Raw genomic sequence first — 25,373 nt, 5'->3', positions numbered from 1 at the left:
TAGCAGACACCTCTGGTTGTCTAACTTTTCATTTCTTCTCAGAAGGCAGAACCCATATTTAGTTTAAATGATAACCAATATGGGTATGTTTATTTACCCTCTACCTAAATCTAGGTATAAATGGTAATGGGTTGAAGTCGATAATAACAGTCATATTCACCATGCCAGTGGTTCAGCTAGGCAAATGACTCATTTTTGACTAATATACTGTAAAAGGAACCCTTCTGGGAGGCTTCTAAGAAATATTTTCATTCTTCTAGGAAATGGACTCAGGAACTAGATGGCCCACTTCCCACCTTTGGACAACCTTGGTCTAGAAGTAATACCTGGAAGATCTGCAACCTTCTTGTTCTCAGAGCCTGAGGATGAGGCCAACATAAAAAGCAGAAGAAAGGGATGAAATAAATTCAGTTCTTAAGACACCCAAGAGCTGTTAAATCAACCAACCTGAAACCTGTTTATTTCTGGACTTAGGTTTTTTTGTGTGTGTGTGAAATCAAAAATTTCTTTTTTTTTTATTTTATTCATTTATTTTTAGAGGGGAAGGGAAGGAGAGAAGGAGAGAAACATCAATGTATGGTTGCTTTTTTTTTGTTTGGTGCATCCCTGCTGGGAACTGGCCCCTGCTGGGAACTGGCCTCCAACCCAGGCATGTGCCCTGACTGGGAATCAAACTGCGATCATCTACTTTGCAGGCCCATGCTCAATCCACTGAGCTACACCAGCCAAAGCTGAAATAATAAATTTCTTAATTGTTAGAGTTTTCTCTTACTTGCAGCTCAATGAGTCTTGACTAATTCTTGTCTTCATGCCAAGGATCTTAACTATATTAAAAGCAGTTGTCCAAGCTCATTAGAAAACATATGTTGCATCTTGGAGGATTTACTGTGAGACAAAGTGCTATCATCATATGCAGCATGAAGGTTAAGTAAGTAGAATCTCTCACCCAAAATGATGTCACTTAAAGCTCCTGGGACAGCACAGCTGGTGGTCAGAGTGCTTATGGACATTTGAACTTGCTAAAGAGCTGACTAATCTCTCATCTGTAATTACTTGAGAAAAGTTCTAAGCAGAATGTGTTTCCATCTTCTTGCTTTACCTTTAACTACATCTGAGAGTATTTTTCTAAACTAAGAAAACTCTCAAAGAATGGGAAAATGGGGTCAAAAAATGACATCACTTACAATATTTTCCTGGTACAGATGTGGACTAACCCAGCAGAATGACCTCCCCAAACTAGAATATACCAATAAAATTGCATGGAGGGTGCTTCATCATAGTTAATAGTGATTTTTAAAGAGAATGATTTCATATGTCTCATAAACTCAATTAATTATGTTGTTATACTTCTAAAATATAGTGGAGTTGGGGGATATGTCAGGAAAGCTTCAGTATCATACTAGAAACCAGAGGTTCAAAAGTTCAGGGAAAACAAAAAAAATGTTTTTTTAAAGAATGAAAAATACAATGTCAAGATGGATTCAAATAAATATACCAAGAAACATTTTAATATAATAAAACTTTGAGGAATATAAGGAATGTAGTAATAAAGCATCGACAAAAAACATTTGCATGTTCCAGAGATGCAGAAGAAATTGAAGACAGTTCATCTATATAAAATATGACCCTTTGAGTATTGCCAAGGTCAATGAGACCCAGAACAATCAGTTTGATCTAAAACTGGTTTGCTCATGTTTTTTATTTGTGCTAGTTCCTCCCTTTCTTGTATATCTACCTCTTTCTTTAACTTCCCTACCATCCCTCCAACTTTACCTCCCTAGCACATACTTTATAATTGTCCCAGAACACATTTTGAAAGCAGAGGAAAAATAGAGTGACCAATTCATGATTTCAGGAGCTAGTTTTTCTGAATTTCTGTTTCTTATTATAACCCACTACCTTTGTTTCCTTATGAATTGACATTCAGTGATAATAGGTAGGCCAGACACATGTTAATTCAAATCTGAATCATTTTGGTACAAATTAGCCAAATGTTTCCTCAGTACTACTCTGTTTCTGTATAATACTACTTGTCTTCCTATTTTCCTTAAAATCTTTTACAAGCTTTTGTCTTTCACAGGTTATAGAGTATATCATTTGCACTAAAGTTTAAAATTACATGTTCAAAGTTGAGAAAATAAAATATAAGTTTTTTTAAGGAATTGATAGATTTTAAAATTCACTGCCAAATATTAAAGTAGTTTGAGCTCAAATAATCTTTTGAAACAATAATTATAATTGTTCCCTAGGTGTGTAGTTGCAAAACACTTTAAAATTTTGAGAAATATTGATATTAGAAATAAAGTGTGAAGAAAGAGATTTCATTTTTTTAAATACAAAGTAAAGCAGAGTTTCAAGTCAGAAACAAATGAGCACATATTGTGGTTTCTGATGACCAAAGTTACAAAAGCAAAATTTGCAAATGAATAAAGCAGAATGGTTAAAGTATTATTAGGAAGAGAAAGTTGTGGTTAAGGTTGCATAAATATTTTCTTTATAACTCCCATTTTTCTCTAGGTATAAATTTCTGAAAAACAATGTATTTTTCTTGAAAATTTCCACGTTACAATTTTCTGTTTCTCCAGGGGTCACTTATTTACATTTTGGGGAAATCTGAATAACATCTGTTGAAGGACTTTGGCTTTTAGAGAAGAATAAAGTGGAGGAAGCACAAAATAATATACTTGTCTCCAAAAAACTATGCACTCGTTTTAACTTTAGACTGCTAATTAATAAGAAAAATAGAAGGATTTTTACACAGACCTCAACAAGAAAGGTAATTTTGTAAAACAACTGAGCTTAAATAAAAATATTTATATTAAACAGTGAATTTTTCTCTAAATTCATTATATTCTTTTTTTAAGTCACTCCCCAGAAACATGTGCTGAGTGCTCTACCTTTTCTCTGTTTCTTTAGTTTAAGATAGCATATTAATTCCCTGAGAATAAATACTGAGAGACAGCTGCATGGTCTCAGTTTACCATTAGGCCAGGTAATTCTAGAAATACCTTGAATTTTTGTAGCTTTTCATCCTCTGAGGACTCAACATTAATTTACATTATATTACTGCACTGGCTACTACATAATAATGCCCACAAAGCACCTGCTATAGTTGAACTGACCATGCTACAAACTTAAGAAGGCTGAGAAAGAGCATCGACAGTCATTAGAGCCTCAGAAATAAAACTCTGTCTCTAGATAGATCAGTGTTCTGTTTCTGCATTCACTGGGCTCCACCTCACTTGTGTTTCCTTCCAGAACATTCTAGAAGCAGGAGGCTCAGGGGAGTCATGGATATAATTTACTGACTTTACATATATATCAACTACATTTTTTTAATGTCTTAGAATTATGGAATTACTCTGCCTAGCGGCTCGATACCAGAGATCACTGCCAGGCTTAGTAAGAGAGTTCCATTTTATTATTCCCTTATAGCCTCCACTCACAATGAGAACACTGCATATTTTTGCTCAACAATTTGCAACAAATTTGAATATTAATATTAAATTCTAATCTATTTATCTACTCATGATTGTAACGAACTATACGCTTCCTGTATGGAGTATCAATTCATTGCTGTCAGCTGGTTTGTAAACAGCTGGCAGAAAAATTTTCCTAGGAATGCTTAAAGTGTGCTTAAGAATGACCCCTGGTCTAACATAATGGAACAATTAATCCTGTATGGAGAAGAGCTCTGCAGTCACAAGAGCTGGCCCAGTCATATTGGGAGATTTCATATTGGTGATGTAGGGGATCTATGTCCTTGTATCTGTATTTTAACACTAGGTATAAGGTGTTATGGGAGCTCATGAAAGAGCGAACTGACCCAGGATTGAAGGATCAGAAAAGACCCAAAGGAGATTCCAAGTTTATTTGTGATGGACTGGCTAGTCTACTACAGAAAGATCGGAGAGAAAGCTTTCTAAGGAGGATAAATAGTAGCATATATAAGGGCTTATTTATAAGACAATTGGTATCAGGAGTTGCCAGTAGCTCAGTGTTCCAACAGAGACCATCATTTGTTGAATAAATAAATGAAGGACATCTCTAGAATGTTCCCAATTCATTCTGAATAAAGACTTAAAACCTCTTCAAATGCCTACCATAAGACTATTAGGAACCTTCACTTCCTAATGGCATACATTTTTCCTTTGCACCAAAACCCATCACCTCCTTGTCCTAAGGGGCAGTGTTTACATAAGTAGTATAATTTGTTTTTATTGGTGATTTTTGGCTCTGGGATTATGTTTCTTATACTCATAGTACTTTGAATGTGACATTTAAACTTCACTTTTTCATTTTCTTCCAAAACTACATTAATATGGTAGAATGCTTAACAAACAATCCCGGCAGAAATGGCTGTGAAAGTTCACTGCAAGTGCCACAAATACGTAAATTGGTTTTTCTTTTTTCTGCATATGGGTATTTAGTGTTGTTGCAGAATTTCAGATTTTTATGAGCACTTAAAATTTTGGATCTGATTAGGATCTGTGCTCACATTAACTCATTTCAAATTAGGGAAATGTCCATGTTTTAGCTAAAATAAAAATGTCACCAAATCGGAAGTATAAGAGCATGATCATAAAGAAAAAGTTTTCAGATATCTTAAGAAATAATGTGAAATTACCATGGAAAACTAATCAACATATACATAAGTAAGTGGGACCAAAATAATTTGTATCAAATAATACTAATACATTTGCATGGTTCAGTTGAAGGGCATCATTTTTTACAGCATTTATCCTATTATCTAGAATAACTGGTAATTTCAGAAACCATAAAGCCCACCCCAGTTGTCTCAGTCCTAAGTACTGATTAAGACAATAGTAACTTTCTGATCTTGTGATATATATAAACACATGCATGTTAAAGTTTTGCAAAAAATATTTATTTTTTCTAACAATCCTTATGATTTAATTTGAGAGCCAAAAATGGGAGTGGTTATAAAAACAGCCTCTCCAGCTCTCTCTCCGTATTGTCTTCTAGTTTCTATAGACATCCAGGTCCTACAAAAATTGGGCTGCTATAGATTGGAACATTATTTTATTATCTCTAATTTTTTCAAAGTTAAGTAGTGCTGTATCATATTCTCTATAGCATGGGAAACACATATTAAAATAAGAAAATCTGCTTTTTAATTAAATTTATTGGGGTGACACTAGTCAACAGGATCATATAGGTTTCAAGCACACACTTCCATGACACATCCGTTTTTAAAAACCCAGAATCTTTATTTTTATCAGCATTAAGAATACCCAACCATATTGGTTAGTTAATTTTAGAGTATAAAATTTTATACCTGACTATACTGATTAGTCAATTTTAGAGCTAAAATTTTATACAAGTTAAATGTTAATTTTTAAGTCACCACCTTGTTAAACTCTGTGCTTTAAAGTATTTGGAGTGGGGATGGTTTAAGCTGTTTTTTTCTCCTTTCATTCACTCTCTTGCCTTATGACTTACACTCATGTCCTTACATCAGAAGACTTCTAACTCTTCTTACAGAATAACCAAAACCAAGCTCACACTCTCCAAATCATAAATCTGTTTTTATATTCAAATCCTGTTTGCTCTAGATTAACATTTGCAAGATGAAGCAAGCCTAAACTTTTTAAATATTCAGGAAGAAAAATAAGTACTCTTACTAAAAATGGGAACAGGTAAAAACCTGTATTTTCAGTCATAACAACAAGGGAGCCAGGATCCCAGAACTCTGTTGAGTAAAACAATGGGAATGAATTCAGATCCTGAGGCAGAAGCTCCAGCTCCTTCCAAGTTGAGGCTTGAGTCTAAAGAGGAAAAGAGGTTCAATGAGTTATTCTTCCATGTGTGGCTTTAGGACACTTGAAAGATTTTCTTAAAACTTTAAACGATATAAGATGTGAGTCTAGCACCTCTACCACTTTTAACACTTTTATTGATTTTATACTAGATATCAGTTGCGCAGATAAAATAACAACATTAATTCAAACAGAATTTCAGAGAACAGCTAAACGCACAGGTATTAGCCAGCAAGAACAAAAGCCAATTAATTGTTTTTTTATTTCTTCAATTTTATTATTCATAGGGTGATAAAACATGTAGGTAGAAGATTAAGAGTTATAAAATATACTCTGCTGCTCTAAAATATGCTTACTTTAAAATATGTTAATAGCCAATATATTACTCTTCTCATTGTGTATATGATAGTAGTTAAAAATTAATATAGTGCAAAAGTTTAGAACACTAAGTAGATTCCAACGTCTTTGAGTAGAAAACACAATATTTGTGTGTCCACTATGTAAGAAGTTACGTTCAATTCAACATATACTTAAATATATAATATAGAGAGTTTCTAAGATGGTTGCAGAGTAGAGTAGTTTCTAAGATGGAAGCTACACTCACCTGTTCCCAGTACCAAATCAAATTTACAGCTAAATTATAGAGCAACCCAAATAACTAACTGAAGCCTAGCCGAACTGAAATTTTACAACCAAAGATTTACAGAAGAAGCCATATAGAGATTGCTAAGAAGGGTGGAAGGAAATGCAGAAAGAACATGCCCCAGCAACCACTGAGAAGCTTGGTTGAAAAGCTGGAGATTGTATCTCAGCTGCAAAACTCCCTTCCTCCAGAGTGTGGGGTCTCAACCCCATACAGGGACCCCCAACCCAGAGAAACAGAGGTGGGTAAAGGAGCTTGCATAACATCTGATGGTGAAAAATCAGTGAGGATTCAGTCCACTTGCAAAAAAGGAGATTCTGCTAGAGTCCCAGAAACTACCTTCCCAGAGACAAGCACTCCTATTGTAACAACACCAGCTTAGTGAATGCACTGCCTAGTTTTCCATCTTCTGGTAACACCACTCTGCTGCACTTGGGTCCTGCAGAGGGGTCTGCTGGCCACACCCAATAGGGAATTTTGGGTATTCTTTTCTGGGGAAGTTCTTAGGGAAACTTAGACAGCAATTGAACTGTGTAGCTTTGGAAAGGGAGACATTCTTCCCCACCTGTGAACAATGAGTGCCCCCCCACCCTACCTGCTGAATCACGTGGCCTGCCTTGCCACTCTATGGCCCCACCCTGCCGAGTTCAGACAAGTAGGAGGAATCAGAGTGCTGTACAGAACTGGGACTTTCAGAGTGCCCTCTCTGGGGAGGCTTTTGTCCAGGAATCAGACAGCAGGTGCTGGGTAGTGTGTCTACATCACAGAGGATGGTGGGGGCCACTTCAATCTCCCCTGTGAGCTCAGCCCATTCTATCCCAAGGAGAGGAAAAGTGCCTGACCCCATCCTATAGGCTTGTCCTCTCCCCCCTAATGGGAGATGTTTGAATTTGTGCCATCAAGTCCTGGTAGCCCGGCCCCCACAGAGATCAGTTGTGCAGGAGGAAGGGAGAGCTATTTAGAGCAGGAACATTCAGATGTGTCTCCCTTGGAGGCTACTGTCCAGGACCAGTTCAGAGTGCTTTCCCCACACCTGCAGGAACAACAGGCATCAACTCCAGTGTGAGATTGGATCTATTCCCGATGAGCCTCAGTGGTTTCACCCTGCTGGGCTTGCTCCTGCAGAGGGGCTGGCTGGCTGCACACAACCTGAACCTGTGGCGTGCTGCTCCTCGGGGAACTGGAGTTGGAAACTCTGGCCAAGACTGAGTGGTTTGGCTCTGGAGAAAGGGCTACTTTTCTCTCAACTAGCGCCTAACCATGCAGCCCCCAAGTAGGGAATGCACTAGCCACATACTTCTGACCCCACCTGTCCCACCCTACCAAGCTATCAACCTAGCCAGCTTGGGTCCACCCTACAGTCTAACTTCAGAGGGCTCTGGAGGAAGATTAGGCAACCTCAGGGGGAGGTTGAGTAGCTGATAGTGGGAAGCAAATGTCAGGGAGCCTTATACCTTTTACAGATGTGTCTGCAGCTCTAAGCTGGAGAAAAACAATTCTTGTATAAAGATTGTATCTTTATACAAGGGTTGCATCTTTATAAAGAACCAAGGCTGATTGTACACAATGGAATTCTATGCTGCAGAGAGAAAGAAGGAGCTACTACCTTTTGCAACAACATGGATGGAACTGGAAAGCATTATGCTGAGTGAAATAGGCCAGGTGCTGAAAGACAAATACCATATGATCTCACCTTTAACAGGAAGCTAAACAACAAAACAAACAAGTAAGCAGAAAAAAAAAACCCAAAGACACTGAAATAGAGAACAAGGGGACAGTGACCGGGGGGAGAAGGAAGGGAAGTTAAGGGGAAAAAAGGGGAGGGATTTGGAGGAACAAATAGGAAGGACACAGGGACGAGAACTAAGGGGGGTGGAAATGGGAGGGAGGTGGGGAGCAAGGGGCGGGGGAGGCTGGGATGGGAGAAATAGACAAAAAACTGTACTTGAAAAATAACTAAATAAAATTAATTTAAAAAAAAAGAACCAAGGCTGATTACACTAAATGTCTGACACTGACCTGTACCTAAACCCACCCTAGTATTCCCAGAACCAATACAACCAGTTGTACATTTTGGAATACAAATGAGCTCAACCCAACTAGACACACAAACAGCACACAAAGAGGGATTCCAGCAAGCACCAGACCCTACTGTAAACAACTCTACCTTGGGGAAATAGCTTTTCCACAGTGATCCATACACAGTGATCAAGGTTTATCCTTAGAGTCAGGCAGCCTGAAGATTTAACTCCACCCACAAAAAGGCCAGAAGCATTTACGACTCCACTATAACAGGTAGGTGCACATAGAGGATGGAGCTCAGATGATCTGAAAGATTGTGCCAGTGAGCCCAATAAGACACCCTCATCATAAAGCTATTATAACAAGTTTTGGGATCATAACCGACCTACCCAATATACAGAGACAAAACGGGGAGACAAAGAAAAGTGCCCCCAAAAGAAGAATGAGTAATCCCCAGAAAAATAATTAAATGAAATAGAACTAACCAAAACAACACAAGCAGATTTTAAAACAACAATTTTAAGGATGCTTAAGGACCTTAGCAGAACAATGGATGATCTCAGTGAGAACTTAAACAAAGAGATGACAAGAATTGAAAAGGATATATAAACCATGAAAATGTCCAGTTAGAAATAAAGAAAAAGCTGAAATGAAGAATACACTAGAATGAATCAACAGCAGGTTAGATGAAGCAGAGGATCGAATTAGCAATTCAAAGAAGATAACAGTAAGGACCCAAGCAGAGCATCTAAAAGAAAAGGGATGTGCCTCGGTGTATTCCTTCTTGGGTCCAACTTCTTTGGGACTCTCTGAGCTTCCTGGATTTCCTGGAAGTCTATTGCCTTTGCCAGATTGGGGAAGTTCTCCTTTATTATTTGTTCAAATAAGTTTTCCACTCGTGGCTGTTCCTCTTCCCCTTCTGGGACCCCCTATAATCCGGATGTTGGAACGTTTAAAGATGTCCTAGAGGTCCCTAAGCCTCTCCTCATGTTTTTGAATTCTTGTTTCTTCATCCTTTTCTGTTTGGTCATTTTTTTCTTCCTTCTGGTCCACTCCCTTGATTTGAGTCCCAGTTTCCTTTCTATTACTATTGGTTTCCTGTGCATTTCCCTTCATTTCAATTAGTTTAGCCTTCATATGTTCCTCTAATTTGTGACTAAAATCAACCAGTTCTGTGAGCATCCTGACCACTAGTGTTTTGAACTGTGCATCTGACAGTTTTGCTATTTCTTCATTGCTTAGAGTTATGGGCTCTGGGGCTTTGAGTTCTTCTTGAGCAATAATGTTTTTCTCTATTTGTGCCTGTTATGTATGAGGAGCAGAGCCTTAGAAGCAGCAAGAGATAAGGTGATAGTCACCTACAAAGGAGTTCCCATCAAACTGTCAGCAGATTTCTCAAAAGAGACCTTACAGGCAAGAAGGGGCTGGGAAGAAGTATTCCAAGTCATGAAATCCAAAGACCTACATCCAAGATTGATCTATCCAGCAAAGTTTTCATTTAGAATGGAAGGATAGATAAAGTGCTTCTCAGTTAAGATCAAATTCAAGGAGTTCATCATCACCAAGCCCTTACTTTATGAAATGTTAAAGGGACTCACCTTAAAAAAGAAGATAAAAAAGATAAACAGTGAAAGGACAGCAAACTCACAGTTATTAAGAACCACACCTAAAACAAAAGCAAACTAAGAGGACAGCTAGATCAGGAGCAGAACCATAGAAATGAAGATCACATGGAGGGTTAGCAACAGGGGAGTGGGAGAAGGAGAAGGGGGGAGAAGGTACAGAAAATAGGTAGCATAGACAGTAGGTAGAAAATAGATGGGGGGATGGCAAGAATAGTATGGGAAATATAGAATCTAAAAACCTTGAGTCACATGGTCATAAACTAAAGGGGGGAATGGTGGGGGAGGGGTGTGCAGGGTGGAGGGGAATGAAGGAGGGAATAGAACAACTGTAATGTCATAATCAATCAAATATATTTTAAAAAATAAAATAAAAGAGAAAAATAAAAGAAAAGGGAATTTTTTTAAATGAGGAAAATTTAAGGGACCTCTGGGACAACATCAAACACATAACATCCACATCATAGGAGTTCCAGAAGGAGAACAGTGTAAGCAAGGAATAGAAAATCTGTTTGAAGAAATAATAGCTGATCCCTGTTTGGTGTGTCTGAGTGGGTTGGGCATTGTCCTCCAAGTCAAAAGGTCACCAGTTCAATTTTCAGTCAAGATACATGCCTGGGCTGAGGGCCAGGTCCCCAGTTAGGGGCATGCAAGAGGCAGCCAATTGATATTTCTTCCTTCTTTCCTCTCTCTAAAAATAAATAAATAAAATTCTTTAAAACATTAGGACTGAATACTTCCCTAACCTGGTAAAGGAAAAAGTTACACAAGTTCCGGAATCACAGAGAGTCCCAATCAAGATGAACCCAAAGAGGCCCACACCAAAATACATCATGATTAAAATGGCAAAGGTTAAAGACAGAGGAAATCTTTAAAGCAGAAGCAGCAGAAGAAAAGCAATTACATACCTACAAGGAGCTCCCACAAGTGTGTCAGCTGATTTGTCAACAGAAACACTTTAGGCAAGAAAAGATTGGCATGAAATATTCAAAGTGATGGGAGGCAAGGACCTACAACTTAGACTACTTTATTCAACAAGTTTAGCATTTAAGATGGAAGGTGAAATAAAGTGCTTCTCAAACAAAATAAAAATAACAAAAACTGTTAAAGGAGCTCATGACTACCAAACCAGCCTTGCAAGAAATATTAAAGAAACATTTGAAAAGAAAAAGAAAAAGAAATATATGGAGAGGAACACAGGTATAAACAATAAAATGACAATTAAAATCTATCAATAATAACCTTAAATGTAAATAGATTAAATGCTCCAATCAAAAGACATAGAGTAGATGAATGGGTAAGAAAACATGACCCATATATAGGCTGTTTACAAGAGATCCACCCCAGAACAAAAGGTAGACACAGGCTGAAATGAAGGCATAGAAAAATAACTATTCCATGCACATGGAACAAAAAAATTGGGTATCAAAATATATATCAGACAAAAATAGAGTTCAAAACAAAGGACACAGATCATGACATAATACTAAAAATATCAATCCAATTATATGAAACCAATACAGGAGCATATAAATATACAAAGTCTTGGACATTAAGAGAGATTGTCAGCAATATAGTCATAGTGGGGGATTTTAACACCCTATTGACATCAATAGATAGATCTTCCAAACAAAAAGTCAACAAGATAATAGCAACACCCTGGATCAGATGGATTTAACTGATATTTATGAAATATTTAATCCCAGAAAGCAGCAGAACATACATTCCTCTTAAGTGCACATGGAACATTCCCAAAGATAGACCCCATTTTAGAACACAAAATAAGTCTTATTAAATTTAAGAAGATTGATTTATATGAGAATATTCTTTGAACACAATGGTATGACTGGAAGTTAACTGCAAATTTAAAAAAAACTGGAAAACATTCAAACACATAGAAGTTAAATAGCATTTTATTGAATAACCAATAGATTAACAATAAGATCAAAGAAGAAATAAAAATTTACTAGGAAAAAATGAAAATAAGCACAAAACAACCTAAAATCAACAGGACACAGCAAAAGCAGTCCTGAGAGGGAAGTTTGTAGCATTACAGGCCTATGTCAAGAAGAAAAAAATCTCTAGTAAACAATCCAATTCTACACATAAAAGACACAGAAAAAGAACAGCAAAAAAAAAAAAGATCAGAGGGAGTAGAAGGAAGGAAATAATAAAGATCGAAGAAGAAATAAATAACATAGAGACAAAAAACCAACAACAAACAAAAGATTAATGCACCCATCTAAAAGGAGAGAAAACCCAAATAAAGAAATAAAAAAATGAAAGATGAAAAGTAACAGCTGACATCACAGAAACACAAAGAATTGTAAGAAAATATGATGAATAATAATATGCCAACACATTGGACAATGTGGGCAAAATAGATAAAGTCCTAGAAATGTACGATTTTCCAAAAGTGGATTAGGAAGAATCAATAAACTTGAATAGACTGATTACAAGTAATAAAATTGAAGCAGAAGTCAGAAAACTCTCAGCAAACAAAAATCCTAGACCAAATTACTTCAGAGGCAAATTTTACCAAACATTCAAAAAAGAAATAACACCCATTCTTCTCAAACTATTCCAAAAAATTCAAGTGGAGGGAAGATTTAGAGCTCATTTTACAAGGCCAGCATTTTCCTAATTCCAAAACCAGATAAAAAACATTACAAAAAAGAAAATCATAGGACAATATTCCTGGTGAACATGGCTGCTAAAATCCTAAACAAAATATTAGCAAAAACGGATCCAGTAATACATTAAAAAGGGCATACACATTGATCAAGTGGGATTTACTTAAGGCATACAAGGTTGATACAATATTTGCCAATCAATAAACATGATACATTTCAGAAACAAAATGAAGGATACAAATTACATGATCATATCAATGATGCAGAAAATCATTTGTTAATATCCAGCACCCATTTATGACAAATACTCTCAGCAAAGTGGGAATAGAGGAAACATATGTCAACATAGTAATGGTCATATATTAAAAGCCTACAGCCAACATCATACTAGATGGACAAAAACAAAAATTATTTCCCTTAGGATTGGGAACAAGACAGGAATGTTTGCTTTTACCACTCTTATTCAGTGTAGTACTAGAAATCCTAGTCACAGCCATCAGACAAGACTAAGAAATAAAGTACAACACACCCTGCATTTTGCTGGAAGAAGATGGAGACAGAAGGATGGAAACACCCATACGCTTGGAAAACCTTCAGACATGATTGCTCTGGCGATAAGCCATTTCCCTCCCAGTTTGCTGCTGTTTTCTGACCTTTTCAACAGATGGAAGAGGTGATCAGTTGCATACGAGTTCCTGGAACAGTTGTACAGAAAACGCTGATGAGCCCGTCCGGCAAGATCGCTGTGCGTTGAAATATTTTCATGTCAAGATAAACTCTCTCATTTTCCACAATCCATTGCTAAAATAAAGAGGAGAAGGGCTTAAAAAAAAAGAAATAAAGTACATCCAAATTAGAAAGGAGGAAGTAAACTGCCATTATTTACAGATGACATGATATTGTACATGGAAAGCCATAACAACTCCACCAAAAAACTACTAGATCTAGTAAATGAATTCATCGAAGTAGTAGGATATAAAAATAATATTCAGAAACTATAGATTCAATGAAATTCAAATTAAAATACCAATGGCAAATTTCACATATCTAGAACAAATATCCAAGAATTTATATAGAACCAGAAAAGGCCCCAGGTTTCCTCAGTAATCTTGACAAAGAAGAACAAAATTGGAAGTATCATGCTACCTGATAACAAACAATACTACAAGGCCATTGCAATGAGAGCCAGGTATTGGCACTAGAATAGATATGGAACAGAACAGAGAGCCCAGATTCAGCCCAAGCCTACATGGTCAATTAATATTTGACAAAGGAGATTAAAAGCATACAACTGAGTAAAGACAATCTCTTTTGAGATGGTGTTGGAAAAATTGGACAGGTACATGAAAAAAATGAAATTAGACCACAAATTTACAGCATACCAAAGAATAAACTCAAAATGGTTAAGAGACTTACATATAAGTTACATAAAAATCTTAGAAAAATATAGACAGTAAAATGTCAGATATCATTTGTAGTGATATTTTTGCCAATATATCTCTTAGGCAAGGGGCAAGAGGAAAAATAATCACAGAGGACTACATCAACATACAAGGCTTTTGCATAGCAACAGAAACCATCAACAAAATGAAAAGGGGCTCCATGGTATGGGAGAACATATTTGACAATGATACATCTGATAGAGGCCAATTTCCAAAATATATAAAGAACTTATACAACTCAATGCCAGGAAGACAGATGACCCAATTAAAAAATGAGCAAAGGACTTTAACAGACACTTTTCAAAAGAAGTCATAGAGATAACCAATAAGCATATAAAAAATGTTCAACATCCTTATTATCAGAGAGATGCAACTTAAAACCACATTGAGAAAGGACCTCACAACTGTCAGAATGACCATCATCAATAAATCAACAAACAACAAGTGCTAGAGAGGTTGTGGAAAAAAGGGAACCTTAGTGCACTGTTGTGGGGGAAACTTTGCATGCAAGTCCCCCAGTCCGCCACAGATGGAAATAAAACTACCAAGACATGATCTGCCTGGGGAGGAGAGGTGGTCAATCTCTCAAAGGAGAAGGACCAAGAGCCCCTTCCTCAATGGCTTTTATTAGGTTTGTAACACACAGGAATACAGGTAAAGCTCCTCAGTCAGTATCAGGTGGCAAGAATCAAACAATAGATATCATTTCAAAGAAATCTGAGGGCTTAATCTGAGTCAGTGTCTGTCAGGTAAGGGGGTTGCAAAAACTTTGGCAGACATACTCATTTCCTGCTTGGACCCTTATCATATGAATGGAAGCACTCTTAGCAGAGCAGGCTTCTCAGGACTTTAGGAACTCTTTCTTATGCCTGATCACCCCAGAACCTACTCTAGCCAGCAAAGGGCTGCACTGTCTCCCCCATTATAGGTTTTTAGGCTTACGTGGATTAGAGCCAGAAAGCGCTTCTCCCAGACAGAAATGGGGACTCAGGCTATGTCAGAATATCTGGGGAGTGAGGGTTCATCACCCCCTCTTTGCTGCAGCTCCTCAAGTCCTTCCTTGAGGGCCTCCCAAGTGATTATGTCTGGCTTAGGTTGCCTGCCCTCTGAGGGGTCTTACCTGTTATTGACTAACCGGCCAAGCACTGGGGCCAGAGATGGATGAAGCAGAAGCAGCACTCCTGCCAGGGAGATAAGCTTTGTCTCCTTAGTGGTTCACAGTCTGAAGGTCATTCACTCAGCCTTGCCATGGGGTTTTATAGCTCCTGAAATCAGGCAGGGTGGTTCCCAACACACTGTTAGTGAGAATGCAGATTGGTACAGCCACTGTGGAAAAGAGTGTAGTTCCCTCAAAAAATTAAAAGTGGGACTGCCTTACGACCCAGCAATCCCATTTCTTAGAATATATTCAGAAATCCAAAATGCTAGTTTAAAAGAATATATGCACCCCTATGTCCATTGCTGCATTATTTACAAGAGTTAAGATGTGGAAACAGCCCAAGGGCCCAACAGTAATACGAGGATAAAAAAGCTGTGGTGCATTTACACAATGGAATGCTACTCAGCCAGAAAGAAAGAAAAGAAAAAAGAAAAGAAATGGAAGAAGAAATCTTACTATTTGCCAGTCAGAGAAAGACAAATATTATATAATCTCACATAGACTCTTATTGGAATCTAATGAACAAACTAAACTGATAAACAAAATAGAATTGAAGCATGGACGCATGGAACAGGCTGACAGCTGTTTGTTGACAGTGAAGGCGGTTTGGAGACCAGAACAAAGAAGGTGAAAAGTAAGGAAAAAACCATTTACATGTATATATATAATACATAGACACTGACAACAGTGTGGTGATAGCCAGAGGGGAATGATGGGTAGGTGAAAGTGGTCAAAGAGGGGAAAATTGGAATGAAAAGAAACTTTGCTTTGGGTAATGGGTGCCTGATGCAGTGTGCGGAGGATGTTTTATCGAGTTATGCACTTGAAACAGGTATGGTTTTGCAAACCAATGTCACCCCAATAAATTCAATAAAATAATAAATATATTTTAATATTTCTGATATGTTTAAAAGGCAAAGAGCTTTTTTCATGTGAAAAATATAAATTATACAGAAAAGAAGTACCATGGCCAATAAATACTACTTTAAGATATAATATGTTACAGAGAAAAAAGCATACCAATACACAAGGATATTAAATATAAGTATAGGAATGTGAAGACTCTTAGGAAGGTTTTGTACCCTGAGTAAGTAAATTAGTAATTTACTGATCATGAACACTGCAATGAAAGAAAAATTAGGATAGATATTGTACATTTGTTTTATTTTTTATTACTTTTGTGCTGACCTTCCTCACAGACTCCAAATAATATGCACCCTAAAATTACAATCACATAAGCTAATGTTAACTTCTAAGATGCTGTATCTTATTCTAAACCTTCCATATCCATCGTATATTGAATAGCACTTGTTTATGCAATCTTTCCCCAATATTGAGTTATTTCATATTTTTTGTCTTCAAAATTTAACATCTGATATTAAAGAAAAATTTTAAACAGAAAATTTTATGGGATATTGAAATTGTGGGTGATTTTTGTTTATGTTAATATAGTTATTTTGTTTTTAATTTTTATAATTGCTTAAATGTGAGGAAAACAAAAATTTACTTGATGTCATTCCCTGTAAAAACTAAAAGTATTTTAGAGCACACCCATTATTCATTTGAGTTCCTTCATTTTAAACCTCAATAGTGTTGTTGTCAGAACAGGTCATTGAAGGGGAATATTTACCACAGACCATTTCCTATTTCCTTGTTAGTTGCCAAAGGCCTCCTTCTGGCCCCTGGTGATGGAAGAGAAATCAACAAATAGTGCATCATCTTTTTTCTGTCCTGGACTATTAACATCTCCTGCCCTGACAAGAATGGATTGGCAGTATGGGAAGGATTTTCTCTATTTCCATAGAAAACAACAGCAATGGAAGGAAGTGAGCCTTGCGGATTAGCTTCCCTTCTCAGTTAAAAGATACTTGGCAATTTTCCATCTCTTATAATTTTTGTAAGAAAAGTGTACTTTTTCATAAGTAATGTAACAATGATTATGTCTTCACACCATCAAATAGTTATGATCTCCCACATGACCCCAGCATAAGAAAACTGTATATTTTTTTCTCTTGGAAAAAATATTTAAGCAAAACTACCTTAAAATTCTAGCATTGCAGCAGACTTCACTGTAAAGAAAAACTATTGCACATCTTATTGTTTTTAATTTCCAATGTTGAAAAATCTACAAGATTTTTAAACAATCTTTTAAATTTTTAATCAATTATTCTATTTCTTTTAGTCTGTGTTCTGCAAAATTATAAATTATTCAGCCATCCATACATCTGGAAGTAACCTTAGTCTTTTCTTCTTTAGGTTAAAACAACTAATTAGTTTAATATATGTCCAATTACAATATTCAAATTACTTTATGATTTTCTTCTGTAATTGTCTCTACTTTTTACATATTATTCATAATACTTAAAAGTTAATACTTTATTTCTATTTTAGGCAGGGCCTAAGAAGTTTACAAATAAGTATTTTATTTGGAGAAATATATTTAGTTATAGTATTACAAAGAGGCAGACTTCCAGGGAAAGAAATTTCAATTCTTATAGTACATAGGGATGAAAACGTGATTTAAAAATTGTGTTATTTGGTTAACAAAATTTATTGGGCACCCACTATATGTCATGTACCATTCTTGGTAAAGAGATCAATTAGACTGTTCTCACACAGAAAAAGCTCAGTTTTCTCCTGTAAAAATTATTTGCCCCCCCCTCACAAATAAAGGGAGAATTAAATAACTACTTCATTAAATATACAACCACACCTAAAACGAAAGCAAACTAAAAGGACAGCTAGATCAGGAGTGGAAACATAGAAATGAAGATCTCAAGGAGGGTTAGCAACAGGGGAGTGGGAGGAGGAGAAGAGGGGAGAAGGTATAGAAAATAAGTAGCATAGACAGTAGATAGAAAATAGAAGGGGGGGGGCAAGAATAGCATGGGAAATATAGAATCTAAAGGACTTGAGACACATGGACATAAACTAAAGGGCGGGTAATGGTGGGGATGGGGGGGTAGGGTGGAGGGGAATGAAAGGGGGAATAGAACAACTGTAACAGCATAATCAATAAAAAAATTTAAAAAAAAGAAAAAAATATTCATGTTATAACACAGTATTTTAGCAATATTCAATCTGTCATTCACAGAGAAGCTATTTAAATTTTATATCTGAAATATACAGCATTTATTTTATAATTATATGCAGCAGTGTGTGGATTATTTCTTTCCAGAGATGCAGCTGGACCCACCAAGCCCCTACATTTTTTAGGCCTGGGTCCATGAACACCAACACTGGGTTCATAGAAAGAACAAAATGAAGTTCATGATCCATTTCTAAATCTCCTAACAAACTTAAAAACAACATCTAGGTATACAACACAGCCCAGGTGCCCCTTCATTTCTTGTAGCACGTGTCCAGGTTGGTGGCCAGGGCCTGAAGCTAAGGGAATGAGGATTTCTCAGGGCAAGAATGCCTGAACCTTTGCTGGCAGGTCTGTACCCGGACCCAAATACTGACAACATCTGAAGCCCTTCCCATCATTTCCAGCCCAGAGGTCTCTCTCCTTGCCTATGTGACAGATATGCATTGCATAATGTAAATGACAGTGACTACAAGGTATTAAGGGCAACAGGATTACTGCCAATAAGTATTATATGTTGCAATGATAAAGCCAAACAGCAAAAAATTTACCTCAAGGAGATTTATAACTACTGGAGACATAGCCAAGTACCTAGGAGTACCTGTGTCAGGTGGAGAGACAGATGTACAGTTAACACCAGGACATGCGTAACTGCTAGGACAGAGGAAAGTTGAGTACCTGGGAGTGACCATATTATGTGGGCAGATAGGTAGACAGTTACCTCCAGGACATGCAGGACAGGGAACCATCAACTTAGCTCTCCTAGGTCCTGCTTCTTAGTACAAGGGCTTGTGCACTGCATTTGGTGCTAAGGGGCCACTGGCAGGCAACACTGCACTGAAACAGTAACAGCAGTTTCATGAAAAGGAGCTAGGAACTGCACTGGAGCTGTGCCTATCAAGCCAGGCTCGCCCTTCATCATCCCAAGCAGGCGATACATCCCTTGGGAACTTTGTGAAGATTCAGGATAAGCAAGGCATACCTTCCCGAAACAAGAGCACCGATTTACTACAGAATTATAGATCAATTTCTTATTAAAGTAAAATGCTAACATATATAGCAGAAGTAAGGACTGTTTAAATTTAAAACGCTGTGGGAATTGGACACTGGCTAATCCCCTCAGGTCAAGTGTTGAAGTCCTGCCCCACCCTCTCCTCACCCTCTCAGCTCTTATATGGAAAGCACAAAATCTTGTGTAGTCCTGAAGGCAGTCAGTTCTACTTGAACGAAAGAAGACTTTCTCCTTCAGCATATGTAATCCCAGCAAGAGTGAAATTATTAGTGGTGACTATCAACACATATGGAACAACTAAAACTACACTGTGATAAAACTCCCTCACCTATCCCCAACTTGACTACCATGAAAAAAGAAGTATGAAAATTATTTTAAAATGTCCCTAAGTGGATCGTCCCCACTATTGATGGCCTGAGGTCCTGGGGCACTTCAGGACTAAGTTCAGCTAGGAAGAAAAAATGACTGAAGTAAAACAGTTTTAATTAGCAACTTCAATGAAAGAAAAAAAACAGTGCAGGTAGTTTTGAAAAGTTATGTTAATAGTTTGGATTATAAAAAGAACTATATATGGTTTATGGCTGCTCTGCTGAGTAATGTGTATGTGTGTGTTTGTTTAACGTGAGAGAAAAGTTATTACTGGCAGCCAGGAAGGAGCTGATATAAATTTGCAAAGCTTAAAGTTGAAATAATAGATTTCAAATGTCCCTCTTGAAAAAAGCCATTAAGAATGGGAAACAAATGTCTCAACCAATTATTAATTGTAAAATAAACATAGTAATCATATATTTCCATTTGTGTGCTTCAAATCAATGCGGTTTGTCTAGGTTTCGTACACTATTTGGTCTCTTCAAGTCCCAAGGCCACAGCACTGTGGAAGAGGGCAACGTGTAAACTGTCAAGACCCAAAGCCCTCCATGTAGCCTGGCAAGGGGTTGTCATCTCCTTTATGTGCTTGTTGTTCTCACTTGTAAGTAATAGTTAAAATGTTTTTATGCATCTTGTCACCTAGGGGTCCTTGAACTGATGAGACAAGGAATAAAGAATAGAGAGGAAAAAAAGGAAAAGAAGCTCAGCAAGCCTCTTGAGACCTCCATGGATTTTTCACTTTTTCTCCAAAACAAAGCAAAATATACAATTAATCAGTGACTCATAGTTCAAGAAAGTATTGTGCTGATTAGATTAGAAGCATGTTTCAATCATTAATTTCCTTTTAAAATATTCTACTTTATATGACTATTCCACACTATTCCAGAGCAACTTTGATGTTTAATACTGATGTTTTGGATTCAGCCCAGTTTATATGCCCCGCACCCATGCCAATCAGAGAAAGATAAATCTGAAGTTAAATCAGAATCTCCAGTCCTCAGTCTCTATATCCTAGGATCTAACCTAAAGCCAAGGCATTTGAGAATAAGCTTGAAAATCCAAGCTGTGTCACTGTAACTCAAGTAGTTTTACTTTTTGTTCTTACTTTTTTATACCATGGGCTCAACTAAGATTGATGTGTCTGTTTTAACAGTGACTTTTTTAATGTAGTTAAGTCAGTCTAATATATATCAGTTAAGCTCTCGTTTTGACAAAATGGAGTAAACAGCAAATGGCAATTGCTAGTAATGCTCCTTTTGATAAAGATTGATTTTACCAGTTTAGAAATGATATGGTGATTCAGAGAGTAACATGAGTTTAGGATTAAATACACCCCTGACTGGTGTGGCTTGGTTGGTTGGAGCACTGACCTGTGAAGCAGAGTGCTGTAGGTTTGATTCCAGCTGGCACACACACCTGGCTTATGGGTTCAGTTCCCAGTCAGGTCATGTGAAGGAGGTAGCCAGTCCATGCTTTCATGCTTCTCTCCCTCACTCTCCCACTCTTCTCCTTTCTCTCTCTAATAAAAAATATCAAATCAATGGCTATGTCCTGGGATAAAGATGAAAATAAGATCAAATACAAGCTCATGAACAAAAACTGAAAAAAATGTTTTTTCTTAAGTTTCATACTTGCTTTTGACTACCTTCGATGGTCAATAAATTATTGGAAGAAATGCTCAGCTCCCCAACAAAGCATCTATCCAGACTTGCCATGGCCCTCAACTTATTGTGGTCTTTTCCTTCTCTTTTTCAATTTGCAAGTTCTGGAATCTACAAACTTCTTGGCACATATTCAGTTAAGCCTCCTGACATATTGTTTTAAAAACCATTTTTCCTCTAACTATTCAAGATGTCTCTGGTGACACAGCTCCTGTCAGTCTGGTACTGCAGAAAAAGGTATTTATTTGTAGCTGCTTCAGGAATATAACAAATGGGGATAATGCAACGATAAAAGAGCAGAAATTGCTAGGACCAGATGAGACTGGAATGGAAAGCTCACCATTGGCCAAGTCCAGATGCACTGCCCCTAAGTGCAGCAGTCCACCCACATCACCTGCGGCGAGACACGAGCACAGCATCTAACTGCTGGTCACTGGAGACAGACGAATGTGATCCTTTTTGTCAGATTTGTATTCAGTTTAAGCTAATGCTCACCAGAGACAGAGCATTTATTGGTTAAATTCCCTACATGCTGCTAACATGTAATGAGAGAAAACAAAATTTTTCTCTCAAAAGTTATTTTGTTAGCCTAAGATTGTTTGCAGATTAACTCCAGAAAACTCTTTAACAGTATATTAATTATGTTCATGTAACCCTGTGTCAAATTGGCTGGACAGTTTCGTTTAAACTGTTCACTTTATGAATCAAATATAAAGCATAGGGCTTTCCTTGGTGAGCATAGTCTCTTAGGACAGCAGCCTTGCAGAGATTTCCTTACAAATCACTGATGGACCCTAAAGAAGCTAGCTACACAAAATGTTTAACTCTCAGATATTAGCATTTTTAATTTCATTGTGTTTTCACAACTTTATTTGCATGTCCAGTGCCATCTGGCCCTTAGTCATTGTGATCACAGGAGCCACTTACAATTGAGAAAGCATGTTATACAAATAAAACTTCATGTCCTATAAAGAGATCAATGAAATTACGTGAGTGCTTCCCAGCAGAAGCTCCCTCTTCCCATCAAGGGAATTCACTGGGCCGGATGGGTTCTAGAGCTGCCATTTTGCTCCACTTGTAGATGCAAACAGAATTACAGGGGCAGAGACATAAGCAGGGTTAAAGGGAAAGGCCATGAGAAACCTGCAGGAGGTCTAACAAAGGATAAATGCTTTGTTCCCAGGCATATCCTGGGATGCCAAGTTGCAGCCTGGAATTTTTACAGCAGAGTTTTAAACCCCTGACAATGAGAGTTTATAATGGAAATGCTGCCAGACCTTTAACTATAGCGACGCCGCTATAATATTTATAAGTAACTTATACTTCTTCCAAACACATGTACTCATTACTTGTGTCTCTGTTTTTGCCTCACTTCAGGGGAACCTCTCTGTATAAACACAATAGATTGGCTTGCTTATACTTTCAGACTCTAATTGCTCTCCACCTCTATCTGTTAGAAGAAAGCCAGCCCCCGGGGCCAAGCCACAAAGCCTCTCCCACTAAGCTTTGCACAACTACAGTGCTCTACAATGCACAAACTTCTTTTCCCACTTTTGGCTCTCAGAGTTGGTCATCCTTTAGTTTTTTTCTTTTAACTATTTTTTTTCAGTGATTTACCTGAGGGAGAACTAACTGCTGTGTTGGAGACAACCTATGGATCCACTGGGTCTGACAGTTATTGACCGTTAGGCAGGTCCTAAGTAAACAAGGGCCTGGACAGTGCACATCAGTGAAAAGCTACTCAGAGTGCTGTCAGCTTATCTGTTCCAACATAAGTAGGTTTCCAGGGAAATTGATTGCTTAATAATGATGAGTAATGACAAGGATTTCCTAACTCTTCTATGCAAACCTCCCAGCAATTGTATGTCTGGGCACAAAGTCATGCTGAGCTATATTGATCTGTGTAACAGCACGTATGGCCTGCAGGTAGGAACACAAAAAACAGGAAATGCATCTTCCTTCTGGAAAGATATGTGGTAGAAGGCAGCTCCTCATCACGACTTGGGTCACTGGACATTCACATCTATAGGCGGGAATACAGAGCAGTGCTTCTGTAACTCATAAAGCCTGCAGGCAGCTTTGGGGCCCAGCCCTCAGAATATTGGTGCAAGTGTATTGGTGGTAGCCTCATGACTTAAGACCTTCAGCCAGAAATAAATCTGGAATTTGAATCAAAATTTTGTACCCAAAAATATCATTGCTAGATTTCAAGATCATGGTAACAAGTGAAGTTTGCACCATTGAGCTGACTCATCAAATCCTTTCACAGCCAAGGGGCATGACTGGTGGGCTGCCAGACATGACCACACTAACATTCAACCAAATATCATCTCTCAAAGTCAGATGAGATCCCCCAGTGTTGATGGCTCATCATTACAACACGCAGTCACATGGAATGTACGTAGGAATACTGGCTGACTTATTCCGCAAACATTCTTCTAGAGTAAGGCATCCAATTGGATAACATGTAGCTAACTCAAGCAAAATGACTCAGCGAACATGCCATCACTATAAAACATAAAAGGTATCAGTAAGCACATTCGTCTGCTGAGCACCTAACTTCAGTGATGGGAGGGAAGGTGGTATCTTATATGAAGAGTCTACAGCATGCAGCATCCTTGAAGTAAAGCATCAGAGCTTCCGGACTGATTCAACAAGAAGCAGCCAGATTCACCCATGGTACATGAATTTCCATCTGCTCACAGACTTTAGTAATGCTAGTCGATCATCAGTGAGGTCTGTATGCTGACACTGTGGCAAGCATAAGACCCACAGCTCTGTGATCAAGTAAAAGGAAACTAACTGCCTGTAGTAATGAGCACATCATTAATGTCACTATCACATTAATGTCTCGTTGTTGAACAAAGGAAAGCTACCTGGATGGTATTTCATTATTTGGCTATTGAGAACTTAATATACAACAATTTCATCTACTCATTATTGCTCACAGAACCATACACTCAAGTATCCACTTTGTATCACTGCTTCTTTTTACCCCAAATCTCTGGCATTTTCAGCACAACAAATACATTCTGCTATTATATTTGAAGCAATTACTGAGACTGGTATGTGAGGACACTCTTAATGAAAACAAAATGTGCCCTGGCCACTGCAAATGAAATACAGTAATACAATTGGGTGGCTCTACAGAAAATCCAGCATGAAGGAAATTCTCATAGATACCTGCAGTCCAAACAGATTATACCAAAAGAAACATGCAGGAGAAATATCCATTTCCCTTCTTTTTTTTGTACCAGGGCAAGACAACAGTATAAAGGAAGTATGGAAATCACCCACCTTCCAGAAATACCCCAGACCTCACCAGATGGAAGCAGCCTGCAGGTTTCAGAGCCATGGAGTAGTGACACAAACTTGAAGTACAGCTGGGATCTGTGGTTGTCGGCAGGGATGTTTGTATGTGCTTGGGACCTACTGCAGTCAGGGCAGCTGCATTGCCTGAATGATCCATGACACCTTTCCTGGGACAGAACTGTCACTGTGACCCATGTGAAGTCTAATTTAAGCACTATGTTTTGAACCAGTCTATATTTGAGTAGTTGATTTCAGATAACACTTGAAAACAGGAAGCAAATGCTATCATTTAAAATAACTACTTGGCAATCGACCCATGAGAAATAACAATCCTACAACTTTTAAGTTTAGGACAAAAACTCAGAAATTTAATGTTAAAAGTTGCATTTTTTCTCCTGCAGTTGTCAGCATGAATTATGGAAGACATAGGAGAAGAATAAAGATTTACAGTTGCCTGAGTAAATAAATAATTGTATAATTCCATAGTCCCTCTTCTCAAGGGAAAGGTGACATGAAGAGGAATCACTTTATACCCAGCTGAAACACATTTTCAATGAAAACAAACAGAAAGGATCACTTTGCAAAGGCAAAACAAAAGCTAATATATGTTTCATGTTGAACGTAAAAGAA

General features: G+C 37.6%; 1 long non-coding RNA gene across 4 annotated transcripts in view; it reads right to left on the bottom strand.

Moving 5' to 3' along the window:
* LOC119062757 (uncharacterized) overlaps positions 1-24,897 on the bottom strand; it is a 30,676-nt gene extending 5,779 nt beyond the window's left edge. The window contains exons 1-5 of one of the 4 annotated variants that reach the window (XR_008390746.1): positions 24,729-24,897; positions 21,141-21,289; positions 15,263-15,407; positions 13,354-13,522; positions 3,937-5,789 (exon numbers count right to left, since the gene is read on the bottom strand). This is a non-coding gene — a long non-coding RNA (uncharacterized LOC119062757). Of the gene's footprint in view, positions 1-3,936; positions 5,790-13,353; positions 13,523-15,262; positions 15,408-21,140; positions 21,290-24,728 lie in introns of those variants that run through there. The other 3 variants (XR_008390747.1, XR_005085044.2, XR_005085043.2) reach the window with 3 other exon arrangements.
* Positions 24,898-25,373: the final 476 nt, after the last annotated feature.

This window comes from Artibeus jamaicensis, unplaced genomic scaffold (genome assembly GCF_021234435.1).
Source record: "Artibeus jamaicensis isolate MK-2021 breed Jamaican fruit bat unplaced genomic scaffold, CSHL_Jam_final scaffold_916, whole genome shotgun sequence".
Classification (NCBI taxonomy): Eukaryota; Metazoa; Chordata; class Mammalia; order Chiroptera; family Phyllostomidae; genus Artibeus; species Artibeus jamaicensis.
This window is presented reverse-complemented; position numbering and strand designations above follow the sequence as displayed.